Here is a 15,453-nt window from a genome sequence, read left to right on the forward strand (position 1 = left end):
TTCTTGCCTTGGGTGGCTCAGGGAAGGTGCTTTCTGCTTAAGTCCCCATAACCCCTTCAAATCTGGACAAGACCTGTGCAGATTTAGACCTGTGGAGCCACAAAAGCCGGGGAAGGGAGGTTACCATGGTTACTAATGGCCATGTCATCCACATAATGGGACAGGCCTTGAAGCCCTTGGTGCGTGCGTGCTTCCCAAGAGGTCAGCGCAAGTCAAAACCCGACTGCAGCAGCTGATTTGGCTGTGTGTGCGGCGCAGAGGAGGTGGTGGGGGGGCGCAGCTTGAAACCTAAGCCTGCAAGGCCCATGGTTTGGCCAGGTGAGCTGCTCTAGAGATCACTGCAAAAGCCACAGAAGGGGCCTCCCAAGATACCCTTTGAAACAAAGGGAAGACTCTTCGTATGGTCAAGAGGGAAACCCTACAGATTCCGCACTTCCACGCTGATGAACGTAGACGACTTGGGCCAGCCAGGCTGCTCGTTAGTAACTCGTTTATTGCATGGTAAAATGAGGTGCCTGGCAAAGCCGCAAAGCCCTCTGGAAGCCTTTCTCTAGCCAGCTGCGGCAACAGTTTAATGAGTAGTCAACCCCAGAGTACCAACACATCTTCTTGAGGAACTTCCTGTGAGTCCGGGAAAGGATATGGCCCAAAGAGGAGGTGCTGGTGATAGGCGAGAGTCCTGAGATCCACAGGAGTATCAACGGGCCACCTCTCTCTGGCTACCTTGTGTCTTCCCGCTCTCTGGCCACCTTCTTAGGAAGCCCTGCCATTTAGCTATGCCTCCCCTGTTGAAACAGTGATTTGGTTTTGTCTTGGTTTTTTTGTCCTCATGAATGCTCTAGCTTGCCTGGAGCTTCTCTTCTTGATCTTGATCCATGGTATGAATTTACATGTTTTCTATTTCTTCCCACCCTAGAGCCGACAATAGATTCAGTTCCACTCAACAATACGTTGAGCATCCTGTATCCTACTGGTTGCCATAGTCAATACCAAAAGACAGTGGAGGGAGACAGACGGTGCAGTTCCCATTCCCAACAGAGCTCAGCTGGGCTGAGGACAGAGACTGCACTTCCCATTACTAGCCAGTATGACATGTGAGATGTGGGTCCTCATTGGAGGCATACCCAGACTAGGCATCACAGGGGGTTAAGGGAAGAAGGGATATTGACTCTGGGGTAGCTTTTAGGAGAGCCAAGAAATCAGACAAAGAAAGGAGTTGTTCAAGCAGAAAGGGCAGCATGGGCCAAGGTCCAGAGATGGTACATGTGAGGACCGGAAGAGGATTGGCATGGACAGAAAGTGGTTTGGGTTCTGTTAATGATTAAAAGAAGCAAGCTGAAAGCAAACCTAACTGTTTTCTCTAAGAGGCTGAAGCTATTCTGAACCAGCTGTGTTGGCTGAATTGGACGTGAGGACACAGTACCCCAGTGTGGGCTCAGATGGTGTTTCCTCATGCCCACAGCTGAGTGAGAGGTAGCCCAGGGGAGCTGTCCCCCAGAGAGACGTGGCCACCTGTTGGCATCCCTTCCCTGAAGGTATACACCATCTGAGTAGGTGCATGACTGCCTGATTCCCTGAGGCCTGAAGAAAACAGAGATGGGGGATGCTAAGATCACCAGGAGAAGTTTGGGGGAAGGGGAAGGAAAGATGGGTGAAGGTTTCCCGAGGAGCAGCAGCCTAGCCGCTGCTCAGGATGCCCGTGTCTTACCTAGTTCTCTGGCAGAGGCAACTCTCTATATTCTTATGATCCAGAAAGTGAGCCTCGGACAGCAGGGAACTCACCCACATTCCTCCATCTGTCAGCTCAGCTGGATTCTAAAGCCCCTACTCTTACTGCTGCCATCTGAAAGGTCCCATTGCTCTTGGTCACCCTCCTCCCACTCTTTCTTCACTGACCTCCACCTTCCATCTAAGGATGTGGAGAATGGCCCGGGAGTTGGAAGTGGACTGTTAAATTAACACCAGACCACTCAGAGATGTAGGAAGTACCTGTATACCCATTTTATGATGACGGTAAATGTGAGCTTTCAGAATATTCCTGAACAAGATACTGGAGCTTTTCAGTACCTAGTGCTACCACCTATTCACAATAGCCTCCTGATGGTTCAGGGGGCCATGTTATAGAGGATGGACCTGCAGGCCACACAGGCAACAGCATCTGAAACCTGGCCCAAGTCCTAACCAGAAGCACCCATCAAACAAGTCTTCCAACTTAGAGAGCAGAAAAATCTCCCTAAATTGTGGATCTCTTGGCATCCATGGGTATGCCTAACACATGTATTGGGACTGAGGAAACGGCTCGGTTGATTAAAACAACTGTTGACCGCCCCTGTAAAAAGCTGAGCACAGTAGTAGTACATAGCTGCAATCCCAACACTGGAGAGGCAGAGACAGGAGGAGCTCAGAACTTACTGGTCAACCAGTTCAGCCGAATTGGCAAGCTCCAGATTCATCAGGAGATCTATTTCGAAAACTAAGGTGAAGAATGATTAATGAAACCCAATGTCAACCTCATATACATACATACATACATACATACATACATACATACATACATATATATGAATGAATGAAATTGCAGCTATGTGCAATGGGAACATATATCGTAATCCCAAAATAATTCATGGTTTTAACCTCGTGAAGGTACTATCTGACACACAAGATGGTAGAAAGGCAGAGATCCCTGAAGCAAGAAGCGCCAAGGGCTCAAGGATCAGATTTTCCCTTATAGGACTGAGTATCTCTACCAGTAAAGCCCTGAGCATTAACTTCTGCAAGGCTCATGACCGTGAATGCCCCACACCCTGTTCACCACAGCCTTAAGGTTAGGCGTAAAGATTAGCAATCTTTCCCAGCCCTGAAGTGATGCTCTCTTGATTAGAATAATTTTGATTGATCTCGCTGATAGCCATTGCTTAGTGAGAGGTTGAAAAAGAAACTTTTTTTTTCCTAAAACTTAGTCAATCTACTTAGGCAAGACATTGTCAAGCATATGCCTGGATGTGCGGTCAAATGACCTGTCTTATTGCTGCAGCTGCTGCTGATGATGATCATGATGATGATGATGATGGTGGTGGTGATGATGATGGTGGTGGTGGTGGTGATGATGGTGATGATGATGATGATGATGATGGTGATGATGATGATGATGATGAGCTTCCATTTATTGTCATATACTGTCTGCTTGGCATTCTCTGAAACATATCTATTAAATCCTTTGAACCTCACCACCATCTAATGAGGCAGGCACAGCTTTCCTTCCACCTTATAGAGCACAAAAGCTGGTAAGCTTGGAACCACCTTTCATCTGCCAGCCCAGTGTCTACTCACTGAGGCCAATATCCTCTTCAATGGTGGTACCACTGCCATAGCCTAGGACAATTAACAACTTACGAATGGGAAATGCATTATTGGTTCACAGCTTTCAAAAAATCTTAGTTCATTGTGGCAGGAAAAGCATGGGAACAGGGCCACCTCCATCCCCAGAAGTGGCTTCCTTACAGTGTGGACCAGGAAGCAGAGAAAAACTGCCCAGAACCAGAGCAGATATATTCTTCAGAGGCCTGCCCCTAAGTGGCCTACTACTGCCAGCCATTTCCCGCCTCTCAAAAACTCCAAAGCCTTTGAAATAGTGCCCTAAGACGGGGACTAAGCACTCAGACCACAAGTCTGTGGGAACTCTTTCAGAATTCAAACCGTAGCACATTGCTCAGCAAGAGCCTCAGAGAACCCCCTTCATGCCAAGCACTGTGCATGTGTGCGTGACTTTGCCAAAAAAGCCAACATACAGCCCCTCTCTGGATGTCAGCCTAAAAAGGTAAGATATATACATAAACCAGAAATCCATCTGGACTGTGCCTTTTAAAGACTTTTTTTTTAAATTATGTGTATGCAGAGGGGGAGGGCTGTGCACATGAGTGCAGTACCCAAGGTGGCCAGAAGAGGGCGTAGGATCTATTGGAGCTGGAGTTACAGGCAATTAAGAGCTTCCCATCTTGGATTCTGGGAACCAAACTTGGGTCCTCTGCAAGAACATTATGTACTCTTAATCACACAGCCATGTCTCCAGCCCCCACCATCTGGACTGTTTTATACGAGTTATACACACAGAAATTGAGGAGCCCAGAGGGAGAAAGGTGGCTTTTTTGGATTAAAAAATAAATAATAAATAAATAATAAAAAACCTCACCACCCACCCACATGTGCAAGCCTTCTTCTCGTTCAAACAAAGGAAATGCAGAAACCTGAAGTAACTCACCAGCATTCACTCAGCTAAGTGTCTAAATTTGGCTCACGATCTCCAGCCACTATCTTCACGGCCTCCAGATTTCTGACAGTTTCCAACTTCTGATGATTAGTGATGGCTCAGGGAAGGTGTGAAATTTGTGAAATGTCAAAAAAAAAAAATTGCCATGGCTCAGCTTGCTTAAAATATTTAAGGCTGATTAATTGTTGCATGCTGACTACAGCTTAAGTCCAGAATATGTACACCCCTCATACACTGTTCAGATTAGCTGTCTATAGATAGAAGATGAATGAATGAATGAATGAATGAATGAATGAATGAATGAATGAGTGAATGAATGAATATACTGTAATCATTAGTTTGCATGCCTCTCTTCCCCACCAGATCTTTGAAGTCAGGGACCCCACCTCATCAGTCTCTGAGTTCCCGGGGCCGAGTTGGAGGAGATGCTCCGTCATGGTTTTCTCACTCCATTTGCTATTGCTAGTAACACAGGCCAGATGGCTTTGAGAGAAAAGGGGGTTGATTTTGGCTACGCTTTCAGAGGTCCATGGTTGAATGACCATCTGGTGATGTTCTTCTTGCTGGTAGAATACCAAAACAGTTCAGAGACAGGAAGCATGGAGTGTGTGTGTGTGTGTGTGTGTGTGTGTGTGTGTGTGTGTGTGTGTGTGAGATATGATCTCTCTCACTATCTTGTTTTCATTATAATTATTAAAATGTGTTATCTGTACACGTTTATGGTTTCTTCATGGCATCTCTGTATGTACTTTGGTTATGTCCGTCCTCAGTCTCTCCCTTTTCCCCAGGCCTCCTTCTTTATTCCCTAACAGTCACGCTTCTGCCTCCAAGTCTAGTGTTGCACTGTTTTGTTCTGTTTTCTCTTGTTTCTACATACAAGAGAAAATATGTGATGTTTGTCTTTCTGTGTCTGGCTTATTTCTCTTAACACAGTGAGCTCCAGACCCATCTGTGACGAGACCCCGTTCTCCTTTATGATGAAACACCCTTCTTTTGTGTTGTATACACCCTACTGGATTCTGCCTGTTTGTCTTTTGACGGGCATCTAGATTAATTGCGTGTCTTGGCTCTTGTCAATCTTGCTGCAGTAAGCGTGGCTATGCAGACATCTCTAGTATGTACTCCCTTTGGGTCCTTTGGCTATACAGCCAGATCAGATGGTACTTCTATGTTTAGCTTTTTTCTTTGTTTGAGGTTTTAGTTGGGGGGGTGTGGAGAGCTGGATTTTTTGTTGCTGTTTTTGTTGCTTGTTTGTTTCTTGGCTGTTTCTGAAGAACTTCTGTACTGTAGATGTAACACTGCTGCATACTGTAACAGTTACCTTTCTTGTTGTAACCAAATACCTAATTCGAAGCAGTTTAAGGGAGACAGGGCTCCTTCTTGCTTACAGTTCAAGGAGATGCATCTTATCACGGTGGGAAAGGCATGGTGGCAGACGCAAGACGCCAGCTGGTCACTTGCATGAGCAGTCAGGAAGCCAAGAGAGACTGGAATGGGACCGTGACATAAAACATCAAGACCCAGACCCAGCTGCTCCCCTCTCCAACAAAGCTCTACCTAGCAGAGCTTCCACAGCCTTACAAAACAACATTGCTAGTAGTATTCCTTGGTTTACAGAAGGCCATCTTCTCACTCCATCCTCACGTGGACTCTGCGCTATGTGTTCACACCCCAGCATCTTTTTCTCTGCTTACCCAGTCCTATTAGATTAGGGCTTAACTGCTTGCTTGCCTATTTAACAATCTTGTCTGCAAACGCGGGGCTACAATATACACATACAGTTCGCCGCGGAACGCTTAAAGAGCTGTCTGTTGTTGTTGGAATTAAATGAGATAATAAATGAGAGCCCCTAGGTGCTGACACTAAGATCGGCACCTGTTCCGTTAGAGATGCCTGTGTACCTTTTCCTGCCTCTCCGTATAGTGAACTTGGCTGATTACTTCCTGCCTTTCCAAACTGATGTTTTCCGTTGGGCTCTGCTTGTGCAAGCTCATGCCGTTCATTCACTGTGTAACAAAAGGAGTGTGTGAGAGAGGCCTAGGGCAGCAACATGGGCTCACATTTGCTGAGTGTGTACCATGCCAGGAACTGCTCAAGCACCCACCTGTGCCCACTCATCCTCACAGTAACTCTGTAATCAGCATCAGTTTCTTCATGGACGGCCCATAGAAAAGACACAAGAAAGATGACTTACCCAAGGTCATCCAGGTAGAAAGTAGTGAAGCTGGGATTCAAACCCAAACCTAGATGTGGAACCCCTGTCCTCTCCTCGTTAGCTTTAACTGTCCACTTGACACAGCCCATTGTCAGTCATCCAGCTGAGAACCTGAATTGGGTAATGGTGTAGATCAAATTGGCATGTCTTGATTGATAATTGCCATAGGAGGACCCAGCCCACGATGGCGGCGCATCCCTCAGTAAGTGATCCCAAGTGTACTAGAAAGCTGACTGACTATAAGCCAGCCTAGGAACCAGAAGCCACAATTCTCCATGATTCCTGCTTGTACTTCCTTGGCTGTGAAGTGAGTTCCTTGGTCAGAGGCAATGCTGTATAGAACAACAAGGGGACCTGCTTTCAAGTTCCTGCCTTGAGCCTCTGCCTTGACTTCCCTCAGTGATGGACTAGTATGGTTCATCACAGACTAGCAAGCTAAAATAAGCCTAAGGGGAGCCTAAGGGAGTTTCATCACAGCAACAGAAAGAAAGCTGGAACACCAATTTAAGAGTCTCCCCAGACAGGCAGCAGTGGTGCACGCCTCTAATCCCAGCACTCAGGAGGCAGAGGCAGGTGGATCTCTGTGAGTTCAAGGCCAGCCTGGTCTACAGAGTTAGTTCCAGGACAACTAGGGTTGTTACACAGAGAAAGTCTCCCTGATTGGGGCTGGAGAGATGGCTCAGCAGTTAAGGGCACTGGCTGCTCTTCCAGTAGTTTGGGTTCAATTCCAAGAACCTACATGACAGCTCACAACTGTAACTCCAAGATCTGGCACCCTCACATAGACATGCATGCAGGCAAAACACCAATGCACATAAAACAAAAATAAAGTGTTTTTTTTTTAAGTTCCCCTGGTAGGACTGAGATAGGATTCCACTGTAAGTAGATACTCTTGAACTCCACTGGACACTGCCTACCAATTGTAGGGAGAAGAAGGAGCCCCTTGGCCCTCAGACGGCAACTGTGCTTGAGCTCCCCATCAGTCTAGGTGTGGGATTTACCCAGTCTGTAGGTCTCAGCAAGTTCTCCTCCCCCAGAAGCTCCTCAAACCATCACAAAGATGGAGAGCTTCGGCCAGCTGAGCCAAAGTGGACCCAGGTCTGTCTGGAGTCAACTCGGAATGATACTTTTCCTGTCAGCTCAAGTTCTCTCTCTCTCTCTCAATTCTACCTCAAGTCAGATCATGCCTTCCATTCCAAATAAGACTGTTGCCTTTCTGTTTGCCTGTCCACAGCTATTAAACACTCTTCTAGAGAGCTGGAGAGATGGCTCAGTGGTTAAGAGTACCGGTTGCTCTTCCAGAGGACCCCGGTTCAATCCCCAGCACCCACATGGCAGCTCACAACTGTCAGTAACCACAGTTCCAGGGAATCTGACACTTTCACACCAATGTACATAAAATGAAAAAGAACAAAGTGTAAAAGAAAAAAAAAACACTCTTCTAATATTCCCTTATTCCCCAGGACTCTATCTCTGCATTCTCTTGAACCCACTCCATCCAAAACCTAACCACTACCTACAAAGGAACTGCAGTTAAACTGAAAGCAGGCTTCTTCCCAACAGTCCCAGAGACCGGGGTCAAATGGTTAGCAGAGAACCAGCCCTCCATGAATAAGCAGTACACTTGCTTAGCCTAGTGATATGAAAAATTTCCAGGGCCCCATGCTGCTGGAATCAGGATGTGTGGCACATCTGTGCGACAGGCATTTTAACATGCCCCACTACAAATCTGACACACTTTCCACTTTATGAACCTTGGGTGTGTTGAATTTACCTCATTGGTGAAGCAGAGTCCCACCATACATAGCTGCATGGCCCTAAGATGTTGGTCTTTTGGAGTCTAAGAGATGTAACTCTCAGCCTCAGATAAGAGCACAGTGACTGTATGTCCCCTCTCTCCTCCTGTGAAAGCATCTTGCCTTAACAAATGCATTGACATGGGGTTGCCACTGGGTTAGATGATGCTTAATTAGGGTTTCTATTACTGTGAAGAGACACTATGACCATAGCAACTCTTATAAAGGAAAACATTTAATTGGGGCTGGCTTACAGTTCAGAGGTTCAGTCCATTATCAGTATGGTAGGAAGCAAGGAGGCACACAGGCAGACATGGTGTTGGAGAAGGAGCTGAGAGTTCTGCATCTGGATTGGCAGGCAGCAGGAAGAGCAAGTGAGTCACTGGGTCGGGCTTGAGCTTCTAAAACCTCAAAGCCTGCCCCCAGTGACACACTTCCTCCATCAAGACCATACCTGCTAATAGTGCCACTCCCTATGAGCCTAAGGGGGCCATTTTCATTCAAACCACCACATTCCACTCTCTGGCCCCCATAGGCTTGTAGCCATATCATAATTCAAAAATGCATTCAGTCTAACTTCAAAATCTCCATAGTCTATAACAGTCTCAAAGTTGTTTAAAAGCCCTAGGTCCAAAGTCTCTTCTGAGACTCACAGAAATCTCTTAACTGTAATGCCCTGGAAATCAAAATGAAAAGGCAGATCACGTACTTCCAACATATCGTGGCACAGGCTATACCTTACTGTTCCAAAAGGAAGAAAGTGAGGAAACACTGGACCAAAGTGAGTCCAAAAACCATCTGGGCAGACTCCAAACTCTGCACCTCACTGTCTGATGTCAAAGTGCTCTTCAGATCTCCAGCTCCTTTCAGCTTTGTTGACTGCAACACATTTCTCTCTCTTGGGCTGGTTCCACTCCCAGTTAGCAGCTCTCCTCAACAGGTATCCTACTGCTCTGGCATCTCTAACATCTTGGGTTCTCCAAGGCAATCCAGGCTTCAGTGTCACAGCTTCACACAATGGCCTCTCTAGGCCTCCACTCAGGGATACCTCTGCCAGGTGCCTGGTCTCACAGCAGTTTTCCTTAGCTGCAGAGGGAGGTTCCACAACCCCTTTCTACTATCCTTGACTCTAAAGCCAGAACCACGTGGCCAAAGCTGCCAAGTTCTGCTGCTTGCTGGAGCTGGAATATGACCCCCTTGTTTAATGAAACCTTCACCAGCTTCCTTTCTTGCTGTTTTCTTTCACTGCCTAAGCTGGGATGTGCTGGAACTCACTCTGTAGACCAGGCTGACCTTGAACTCAGAGATTTGCTTGCCTCTGTTCCTGAGTACTGGGATTAAAGGCATATACCACCACACCTGGACCTAACTTGTTCTTTAATTCCTTTTCACAAATTAGAAGCTTAGTTGGTGGGGTCTTGCCCTGAGGCCCCCCCACTCCCTTTATTCCATTTAGCATCTGGCTTTTCTTTAAACTTTTTCCTGGTGGTCCTTTTCTCCTCAAACTGTGTATTTTGTAATTTGTCTTGCTCAGCTTACTTCTTTTCATTATAGATCTGCAGAATACTGCCCACTAATAACCAAGCAGCACAGTCAATGCTGGGTTGTTTTGAAATGTCCTCTGCCAAAAGAGTTAATCCATAACTCTTCAACTTAGCCCCGGGCAGATTTTTGGAACAAGGGCAGAAAGCAACCATGTTCTTTGCCAAAATATCACAAGAACAGTCTCTAGGCCACATGTTAATATTCTCCCCCTGAAACCTCTTGAGCCAGGCCCCCACAGTTCAAATCACCCTCAGCACCACTGTCTTTCTTGTTCCTACTAGAATGGCCCATTAAGCTGCACTTAAAGTGTTCGACTGTTTTCCTAACCCAGAGTCCCAAAGTCCACATTCCTCCAAATAAAAACATGGCCAGCCAATCACAGCAACACCCCAGACCAACTTCTGTCTTAGTTAGGGTTTCTATTGCTGTGAAGAGACACCATGACCACGGAAACTCTTATAAGGGAAAACATTTTAATTGGGGGTTAGCTTACAGTTCAGAGGTCTAGTTCACTATCATCGTGGTGGGAAGCATAGAGGTATGAAGGCAGACATGGTGCTGGAGAGGTAACTGAGAGTTCTGCATCTGGATTGGCAGGCAATAGGAGGAGCAAGTGAGTCACTGGGCCTGGCTTGAGTTTCTGAAAACTCAAAGCCCCACTGCCCTCAATGAGGCCACACCCACTCCAACAAGGCCACACCTCCTAGTAGTGCCACTCCCTATGGGCTTAAGCAGACCATTTTCATTCAAACCACCACAGATGAGGACTGCCGCAGGGACCTCCCAGAGCATTCATGTAGAACTCAGCGCTGTTCAGAGGAAGCTGGACCTAGTGATGGAGAGGACTTTCAGAGGAAACAGAGCCAGATGCAGGAAAGCTTTCATCCCCTCTTCCAGCAGCTCCTCAGCCCCTCCTTGGATAACGATGAAAAAGACGGGCCATAAATGGACATTTGCAAAGCAGAAACCACAGAGAACAAGGAACTTTATCTTCAACCTCACAGTGTCACCCAGTTATCTGACGTAACGAAGTAGGGTTATATGGGAGAGGAAGTCAGAGAGAATAAGACAATATGTTTTGGGAAGATATTCACCATCTCTCTCATGTAGTGCAGAGTTGCTCTCTCCCAAGTCCTCAGGTGCCCAAGAGAAAATCCTAATGGGAAAATTAAAAAACAGAACAGAAAGCTGTTGTGTGGTTCTCTTTGTTTTTTTTTTTCCATGTTTCACCAACATGAAGAGTACTAGGGAAGCAGATTTTTGCCAGAATTAGTATTTTCAACATGGCGAATTGTCTTCAAAGCAGATGTAGGGGGTGGGAAGGTTTCCTGTCCCTAGAAGGTGCTTCTGTTGAGGTTGGACATCCTAGAGGTAAAGCCTTTTCAATGAAGGCCGTAAGAAAATGTGCCTAGTGGCCTTGCAGCTTCCTCCAAAGCTCTAGGGTGAGGTGACCCACTGGGCCTGCGTGTTATCTGACCGAGTGATAAGACTCCCTAGGGAGTTAGCAAGGGGCCACACTGACAAAGCACAGTGATAGGGTGTAAAGAAAGCAACCAACACTCAAAGGCGAACTTCATCCCTCCCCTTTCCAGCAGCCACCACGGTTAACAGCTCTGCACCCACTCCCCGTTTCCACTCACTAACCAGCGCCTGTTGAGTATCCCATGTGGGCCAGACACTACAGGGAGATGGTGGCGAGGGCCAGCAAGGAACACCGTGGGTACCATCGATGGCCATTGGTACTACCTCATACTAACAAAACAGTGAACTACACAAGTGAAGGCAGTGTGTGACAGCCGTGCTAGACGGTGTCTTGGCTACGTCATTGAGAGATAACTCCATGTGGGTGACAGGGCCAGGGACCGGAAGCACTATGAACAGGTGCCATGGAGGAGAAAGGCCAGAGAAAATATCCCCCAGCTAAGTCAGAACGTATTCCTGCAGGGCCTGAGGCATGATGAAGACTGGGCCTTGTTCCCAGGGCAGCTAGGGAAGGTAAGGAGCGGAGTAACCACGGTGGCTTAGAACTGTCACACTGGGACATGGGAGCAGGGCCACGCCCAGTGTGCCAGGACCTCTGATCAGGGGCCTGACACTAGAATATGCCAAGGGACAAATGACTGTGGCAGGTGGCGAGAGGGAACAGGGGTCAGAGCTTGCTTTGTCTGCCCTTGCTCCCTTCAATCTGAACACGGTAGGACCGTGAGAAACATAGGCACGGCCGTCATCCAGACACCGCCCACCGTCGCTTGACACCTAGCAGGACCCTGGCACTGGGGAGAAAATTAGACTAGTCGGATGAGGTGCTTGCTGACCGGGTGGCCTTTAGGTTTGGGCCATGAGCAGACACCTCTGGACAGGGGCCCCATTTCCAGAATCATTTTGAGAGTTCTGCCCAGCTCCCACAGCCTGAACCTTGACCATGGCCACATACTCCCGGAAGGGTAGAGGAGAGTTATAGTCCAAGAGATCTAAAGCCTGGAGCCACGCTAGTATATCTGGGATAACTGCAAAAGAAAAATGGGCGCGGGGGGGGGGGGGGGGGGGGGGCGGAGGTGGAGATAAGCTTTGTCTACTTTTGGATCTGACATTTTGCTTGACTATCCATACTCATCATCATCGTTATTACAAATGGTTGGAGGATCATACATGTTTATACCCATGTTTAAAAACTATATTAAGAAGGTTGGTAAGGCCGGGCAGCGGTGCCGCATGGCTTTAATCCCAGCACTTGGGAGGCAGAGGCAGGCGGATCTCTGTGAGTTCAAGGCCAGCCTGGTCTACAGAGCGAGATCCAGGACAGGCACCAAAACTACACAGAGAAACCCTGTCTCGGGGGAAAAAAAAAAGAAGAAGAAGAAGAAGGTTGGTAAGATGTTCTAATTGGTAAAGGTGATTGTCAAGCCTGAGTTTGATTCCTGGAACACACACAGGATAGAAAAAAGAGAAACCACTCCCATAAGTTATCCTATGACCTACACATGTGCACCTCTCTCTCTCTCTCTCTCTCTCTCTCTCTCTCTCTCTCTCTCTCTCTCTCTCTCTCATACACACACACACACACACACACACACACACACACACACACACACCCCTTGTCAGCCTACATTCACAGCTCCAAATTTACACTTAAATCAGGCAAAGCAAGGCAGTATTTCTTGAGTCCCTGTACGTCCGACTTGACATGACTATAGTTGAAGTACCTGACAAGAATGACTGAACTGGAAATGTTTATTTTAGCTCACAGTTCAGAGCAGTTCAGGCCATGGTGACTGGGAGCTGTCTTACTGGGTCTGGGGTGCGGCCAAACATGATGGCAGTGGGAGCCTGTGACTGATGGGAAGCAGAGAGAACAGGAAGCAGGCAGGGATAATATACCCCCAAGAACCCTCCTCTCCTGGCATCCTAGTTCTTAGCTTCCCACAATAGCACCACAGCTGGGGACCAAGGACTCAAACACAGGTGGGCCTGTGGGGGGTGTTTCAGATTCAGACAAAGCCCCAACTTGAAGGGCATCGGTCCCTCCTTCAAACCCACGGAAAGCTTTGGAAGGAGTCCAAAGCTGCAGGAGGACTAGGAAGAGGCCTTCCACCCCAAGAAATGACAGTCCTCTCTCTGACATCTCTTTGGTCTATGTCATCCCTCCAGGGCACTCGGTCTGAACTTCCGTACTGGCAACGGGGATGCTCTCTGTCTTTGAAGAAGGAAGAAAGCCTGCCCCAGCGGCTGTGGGCCGTCTCACCAGCGACTCGGAGTGGAAGTGCTTTAGTGGCGCGTGCCTGGAGGCCACGGGAACATCGAAGCTCTCAGTGGCCCTCCCAGAGGCCGGGTGGGAATTGTTCATAGTGCCAAAGTCCTACTACTGCGTTTTCAATGGGTCCCTGTACATAGTCTCTTGCCTCTGCCCCAACCCCACCTCTTGCTATACTGGAACCGATTTATACAATGTGGGAATTTTGTTACCTTTTTAATCGAGGGCAACTTCCTTTTCCAGCACTTCCGTGGTAAGGTGTTTGCTTTTTTTTTTTTCTCCCCCAGGAAGGAGGGCTAACCACATTACATTGCTTTTCTCTTTTTTCTTTTCACTTTATTAACAAGGGGGAGGGGGGTATTAGTATTAGTGCCACTGTATCTACTGGATTTTAGGTAGGAAGAATTTCTTTCTTTCTTTTTTTAAGGTAGTTTGGCAATTGGCTGAGGTTGGTCCTCTGGCTCAACATTGGATGGGTTCACAAATAGCAGGCCTTCCGCATCAAGCCCATTCCCAGTTCCCCCGGCTGCCTTTTGGGGACCTTGCCTCAGCCTGATGCCAAGAGGTGGGTCTGACTTCTCGACTGCTTGGATAATTGGGGAACGGGTGTCTGCCCTCTTTACAAATCTTTTTTAAATACCAGCAGAAAGGGCTCCCACCCTTGATGATGCCATCATTACTCTTAGGAAATTAAAAGAGTGTTCTTTCGGCCCAGCTCGTACAAAGGTGAACATCTCTGGGTTTCTTTGCTCATCCTCACTGCCTTTTCTTGGTGTGGCATTTGACAAGATTTCAGCTCGAAGCCTCACTATCAATTGATTTTATTTTTGTTCGTGTGTGTGTGTGTGTGTGTGTGTGTGTGTGTGTGTGTGTGTGTGTGTTTGGGCCAATTTTAGATACCTGAGTGCACTTTTTTTTAGTTAGCTGTAACTTTGAAAGAAGGAAAGCCAAGAGATCTATCTCGTATAAATGTCTCGACGTGGATTCTGTTTGCTGTCCTTGTCCCCCTCCCCCTCCCCAGCCCCGTGTCCCCACGATACACTGCACAAATAAAATGCTAGGGAGTTTGAATAAAAGCAGTTTTTCTAACTTGTTGCTCATTTGTTGTAACTCAATAAAGCAAAGACTAAACATTTTTATAACCTTTCCTCTGCTCCTTGCTCATCATTGCTATCCGGCTCCTGAGGCCTCAGCCCGCACCCCTTCCTGACGTGGCCACCTCCCATTGCCAATTCATTGTGGCCTTATTTGTTTAAGGTTGTGTGTGTGTGTATGTGTGTGTGTGTGTGTGTGTGTGTGTGTGTGTGTGTGTAAGTCATGAAACAGAAATTATCCCTTCTGTTCATATCCCTTGACCCAAATTCTATTCATGGTAACACCTGGCTATAAGGGAGGCTGGCCAAGTGGCCCAGAGCCAGCAGTGGAGGAGTCCCACCCCTAAGAGGAAAGTGGAGTGACCATCACGGTCAAGACAATCAACCACAAGGAGATTTAGCTACATCTGACCTCAAGGCCAACCCCCTTCCCTAGCTAGATGAACCACCAGCAGCTACTTTTCATTGCATCTGGGTTAATCCAAGAATCATGACCAATCCTGGACTTAGAATTGATTCAAGACTTTCTGAGGTCAGAGCCCACGCTGACTCATTGTGTAAGATGTCTCTAGTGTCTGGAAGATCACCTAACCCATCAGTTTCTGTCACATACACACTTGTGGTTGCTGTCATCACCCGGGCATCCTCCAGACAGACAAGAGATGAACCACTCCAGAGATGGTTTCAGGGAACAGCGTCTGCTTTATGGTACACGAGCAACCATTTATATAGCGGAAGTCTATCTACTACGGCTGGTTAGCACATTACCTCGGATTGGACAGTGA

The 15,453-nt window shown here is 47.4% G+C and overlaps 1 protein-coding gene across 3 annotated transcripts in view; it reads left to right on the plus strand.

The window, feature by feature from the left end:
- The window catches only part of Zhx2 (zinc fingers and homeoboxes 2), a 157,491-nt gene extending 142,771 nt beyond the window's left edge, over window positions 1-14,720 (plus strand). For all 3 annotated transcript variants that reach the window (XM_052747833.1, XM_052747834.1, XM_052747835.1), the window contains exon 4: window positions 13,472-14,720. The gene's annotated coding sequence lies outside the window, so the exon portion shown is untranslated. The remainder of the gene's footprint in view (window positions 1-13,471) is intronic.
- The last annotated feature ends 733 nt before the right edge of the window (window positions 14,721-15,453 follow it).

The sequence above is a fragment of the Peromyscus californicus genome, unplaced genomic scaffold (genome assembly GCF_007827085.1).
Source record: "Peromyscus californicus insignis strain IS unplaced genomic scaffold, ASM782708v3 Scaffold_20__1_contigs__length_68692818, whole genome shotgun sequence".
NCBI lineage: Eukaryota > Metazoa > Chordata > Mammalia > Rodentia > Cricetidae > Peromyscus > Peromyscus californicus.